This window comes from Aulonocara stuartgranti, assembly GCF_965226115.1.
Source record: "Aulonocara stuartgranti genome assembly, chromosome: 7".
Lineage (NCBI taxonomy): Eukaryota > Metazoa > Chordata > Actinopteri > Cichliformes > Cichlidae > Aulonocara > Aulonocara stuartgranti.
This window is the reverse complement of record NC_138945.1, coordinates 20,699,745-20,705,000: the sequence shown is the minus strand read 5'-3', so window position 1 is coordinate 20,705,000 and position 5,256 is coordinate 20,699,745. Positions and strand designations below refer to the sequence as shown.

General features: G+C 39.8%; 1 long non-coding RNA gene across 1 annotated transcript in view; it reads right to left on the bottom strand.

Moving 5' to 3' along the window:
• The window catches only part of LOC309711727, a 2,762-nt gene extending 172 nt beyond the window's left edge, over positions 1–2,590 (bottom strand). Inside the window, exons 1-2 of the long non-coding RNA XR_014278081.1 lie at positions 1,921–2,590; positions 1–311 (exon numbers count right to left, since the gene is read on the bottom strand). The exon at positions 1–311 is cut by the window's left edge and continues 172 nt beyond it. This is a non-coding gene — a long non-coding RNA (uncharacterized lncRNA). The remainder of the gene's footprint in view (positions 312–1,920) is intronic.
• Between the last annotated feature and the right edge of the window lie 2,666 nt (positions 2,591–5,256).

The window sequence follows — 5,256 nt, the reverse complement described above, 5'->3', positions numbered from 1 at the left end:
AAGATGGCTCCTTTAACCTGTCACTACAGATGGTCTGTTTATGTTTTGATCAAGAGCCTTTTTTTGGGGCAGCTGAAGAGGAGAAGTCCATCTTATGGCCAACCTCTGGCTGCATCTTGGTCACATTACCCAGCAAAACCCAGTATGCAGGTTCATCTGTAACAGTCCTTGTGCCACAGATCAACACTGTTGCTTCTACATTAAACAGAAGAGCAGTGACGTGGGTGCAGGGTGGCTTCAACCTTCCCTGTGATGCTCACAGTGACCCATGGCGGCAATGCTGGTTCATTCAGTCTTTGAGAGTGCAGTACCTGAAACACACAAAGTTAATTTAAATACAAGAACTATCAGCCAAGGCCGACATAAATGTGTTTAATCTACTTTATCATAAATGTAACAAAGTGTTTAGAAAGTTAGCACATACATGTAATTTTTCATTTCTTTGTGTTCATCTATAGAACACTGCATGTTATAGTGTAAATCTGCCTGTTCTGTCAGAAACCTGCCTGCAGAAAAGGAACCTAAAGTATGTAATGCAAGGATGTCATCACTTTAGAGAGGGAGAAAGCATAAAGTGACAATTATGAATCACTTAATATGATAAGGAGATTCTGCAGGTCATTAATCAAAGTATAGAATTAAAATAAAATGTATTTTTAGTGACACAAGATACAAATATGGAAGCAAGATGTATAATCGCCCAGTTTGGGGAAATTGCAAGGGGCCTCAACTTCTCCATTCCCACAATGTGCAACAAATGGGCACAGCTGATCTTCAACAGTGGAACATCGGCCAGTTACTTCCAACTTTAACGCAGCTTGTAGTCTTGGAGAGCAGCTCGCCAAAACTGCATGCACAACTTCTGCTAACAGTGGAAACGGATTAAGAAATCCATGCAAACAGATTCATAAACCGAAAGATTATTTTACAGGATTAATTATATCAGCCACTGGCTGATCAAACCCTGAGGGTGTATAGAAGAAGCAGAGGGAATATCCCGTTTAAGTTTAGATAGTATTTGTAAAGATACTGACCATATCCTTTTCTGAAAGTGTGGATATAATGGATGGGGTAAGGTACTGACATGCTACAACTTTATAATTGTTAAATTCTGGGTACAAGTATACATACCCATCTTGTACATGTTGATTATTATTATTATCCTACCTAAATACATGTTTCTTTTAATCAGAGTATGCCGTTTTAATGACTTTACAATATCATTTACATTGTGTTCCTTACATTTTCCCTAATTGTATGTTATATTAATCCTATATTTCCGTTTTAATATTACTAATGTTTGCCTTGTTTTCTTCACTGTCTGGTCTGCCTCTGTCTTGCCTGTATGGATGCATTTACACCTAAATTTCCCCAACAAGGGATGTTTTAATTCACCACTATTCCAGTGAAACACGAGTCTCCCATCTTCCTGCTACCGGTCTCGAGTTTTTGTTCACCAAAGCACACACCAACTTCATAGTGACGGACAGATCACTGCCCTTTTCCCGCCTTGTCTGACCGTGTTTTGTGGCTTTGGTTCACTTCGCCTCACTCTTCCCCATTCCTGTTATTAAATCAGGCCGTTCTGCAACCATGGCAGCCATTCACTCTATGGCTTTATTCATGGTGTATTTTACCCCTTCACCAAAGGCCGTTCTCGTTTCCAACATTATATTTGCAGTGTTCGTTTATCTATCAATATCTGCGGAGTATGGTTTTGTACCGAGTATCCTATTTTCTAAAGCACAGCATGTAAAGGGTAGCTCGGTTAGCAGGATGCTAGCATGTAGCGCTAAGTGAGACACGCCTCAGACGAGTTGAGCAAAGACCCCGTCTGTGTACTTTATACGTGAGCAACGGATTTAAATAAATATAACGTTTCAAAAGACAAACTTGAAGATAAAAAAACAATATACTTACCGGAGAACCGCCAGGGTTTGCCGCTGCCATCTTGCTGCTCCTAAATTCAAAACTGCCTCTGCAGACAGGCAGGGGAGGCGTGGAAATTGTCTTTGAGTTAGTCAAACGTTTTACTTAGTTCGAGTAGATGATAAAATGAAAGAAAAATGAATGGGATTTTAAGTAGGACTAGGCGTTCTGTAATGATCTCTATTTAGGAGAAAAACTTGATCACTCACCTTTAAACAGCTCTCTTTTAGGAGACACACTGCTGGCTAACGGTGTCATGTGATCAAACAGCGTAATTTAATTGGCTGAGAGCCGCTCGACTCGATCTAGTGCTGATTGCTCTGGCTTGGGTCATTCAAGTTCGTCACCTTTGCAGTTGAATTTTTGCAGGTGCAATTTTTTGCAGGTGAATATTTGATGGTGAATTTTTTGCAGGTGAATATTTGATGGTGAATTTTTTGCAGGTGAATTTTTGCAGGTGAATATTTTTGCAGGGAAATTTGGAGGGTAAAAATTCAGTGTTATAAATTCAATGTCTAAAAATAGTTGAATTCTGATGATACGATATTACTTCCATAGAACTTGTCCCCCTTAAGTTTAGCAATTTACCGGAAAAAAACAGTAACCTCACAAAGTTATGCGCACAATGGAAGATACAGAATATATTAAATTAGTATCAACAAAAAAGGCCTTTAACTGGTGTAAACTGGTTTTTAAACGAGTCGACAAAAGCGCAAAAGAGAAGGGTATCCTTTGTTTTTTATTGTGTGAAAAGGATATAGTATAAAAATGTGTCATTCCCTTATGTACTTTATGTGTTGTGTACTTTATTTGTGTCCATTTTTATTCACGAGTGAGCCAAAAAAACAAAACAAAACAAAAAAAACCCCCATTATTTTTAACCCGAAAAAATCAGAGGAACACCAATTAAAATGTTCAGATTTCTCTCTTCTCCCTCTCTGCACCCAAAGCCTGGCAGAGGGCTGCCACTTCGGTCCGGTAGCGGTTTTAGATACGGGCGACGCGGGCGATTGCCCGGGGCGGCATCGTGGTGGGGGGCGGCATCACGGGCATCGGCAAAAAAAAATGCTTGTACTCATGCTGCCCCGACGTAACCCAGCACATATTGGGAATGGTACAGGCACCGATCGGTTTTCTATCGCCCATTTGCTGGGAGTAAGGACGCCCTTCTTTTGCGAGGTGCGCCTGCTGCTTGCGACACAGGGAGGAGAGGACGGGGCGGCGGGGGATTCTCTGGTTGGCTGGAGCAGCATCTAATAACCAACTCGCAAAGTAAACAAAATAAAAACAAACCAACAAACACGAAAACACCAGACATAATACAGACTTATCATTTGCACCAATGTTTTTTCGAAATTCTATACACGAAAAGTGGGCGCGAGAGCCCTCGGTGCGCCTGCTTGCTGCTGAAGTCAAAGTAAACTTTATTGTCATCTCCGCTACAGTCCAGCAGTGTTGGTCAAGTTACTTGAAAAAAGTAATCAGTAACTAATTACTGAGGGAGTAGGGTAGGCGGAGGTTTACCCTGGTGCAGGTGTGCCGCAGGGTTAGGGTTTTTTTTTCGCTGTACAAAGAAGTTTTCTTCCCACACACAACAGACACTAATGTCTTTGTCACTTTTTATGGAATCAAACTCAAAGTAAGGTCAGTACTTCCATGCTTTAAACGCTGCACGCTCATACTCTCTCCCGCACTCGATATATTGTCCGTTGTTGATCTGCACACAGCTGTTGTCACCAACGTCGCACTTGCTTACGTCACTGTCATGAGACATTCTCACAAAAAATCACGGTTTTAGTAACGCAGTAACGCAGCGTTCCTACGGGAAAGCAACGGTAATCTAATTACCGTTTTTGCAATAGTAATCCCTTACTTTACTCGTTACTTGAAAAAAGTAATCGGATTACAGTAGCACGTTACAAGTAACGCGTTACTGCCCATCTCTGCAGTCCAGTATATAGAGAGACGAGACGACGAGGCTCCAGTTACAGCAGTGCAAGTGAACAAACAAAATATATAAGAAGAGTAAGAAAATAAATATACACTTTAGGACTCGGGGTAAAGGGATCAATAACAATTTAAAATTTACAGTTTGATGATTTAAAGTCTCACACACAAGCTGTCGAAAGGGGAGGGGGGGCTGCTGCTTCCAAATAGAGCACAATTAATTTATAATGTTGTAAATCCAAGCCCATTATGGATTCATGATTTGAATCCTGGGTTGTGTGAAATCTCAGAAATGCACCCAAAGTGAATCTGTGAACTAAGGTGTAGGTCTTTTAGGTTATGTTGTGGTGATCCTCGAGTTGGGGGATTTGTGTTCATACTGGACTGCAAAATTAAAACCAATTGAAGATGGACAAGAAAAGTTCAAAGCCATCAGGTCCTCAGTTTAGAAAAAAGAGAAAAGAAGAGGAGAAACGAGCAAAAGATACAGGTAAGCAGATGTGTCACTGGATAATGGCAGGTCATCCTGAAACAATCAGAATACTTTATTAATCCCTAAGGAAATAATGTGAGTAACAGTTGCTTCAAGAAAAAATGGTAAAAATAGCATCAGTAACAGACTAAACTCCAAACAATACATTATGTTACAGATTTTAATATTAATTAGTCATTGTCAATTTGTCCTGTTCTCATTGTATGACAAATTGTGATGGCTGTTTGGTAGCCGTTTGCATACTATGCAAACTCTCTCTCTCTTCACATGTGTGTGTGTGTGTACAACAGTTTTATGTTAATGTACAATCCTTAATATGTTGTGTGTGTGTGTGTGGGGGGGGGCGCAAGAGGGAGTGTTCACCCAGGGCGCCAAACAGGCTACATTATCTTTTTTCGTTTGCGTTTTAAATTCACTTGTCTTGCTTATTTTGTCACGTTATTCATTCTTTTGCAAGTTTGGAAAAAAAAAAAGAATCGTTGATTATCCCACAGCCTCACTGATCACCACTGCATGTACAACAGCACAGAAGATCCTTAGTATGTATTTAGTAACTAAACAAAAATTAGATTTTACTTTTCTATGATTGAAATGTATGAAATTCTTTGATCTTTTGATATTTTACCAATTCAGTGTAGTAATGCTTGGATCACCACACTGCAATAACATTTTGGTAAATATTTGCAATTATTAATGAGTACTCTGCAAAGCAATCCAGGGGCCTGAATACCACCTTATGCTGGGCTGCTTCTAAACAACATGCCACCCCTGCTTGCTGCTGGGTAAATGCATACTTTTCCACATGTATTTTCATTACTAATGTTGTCAGCCAAGTAATAATTACACATATGTAATTATCAAATTAGGACACAAAAAAATCAACAAAA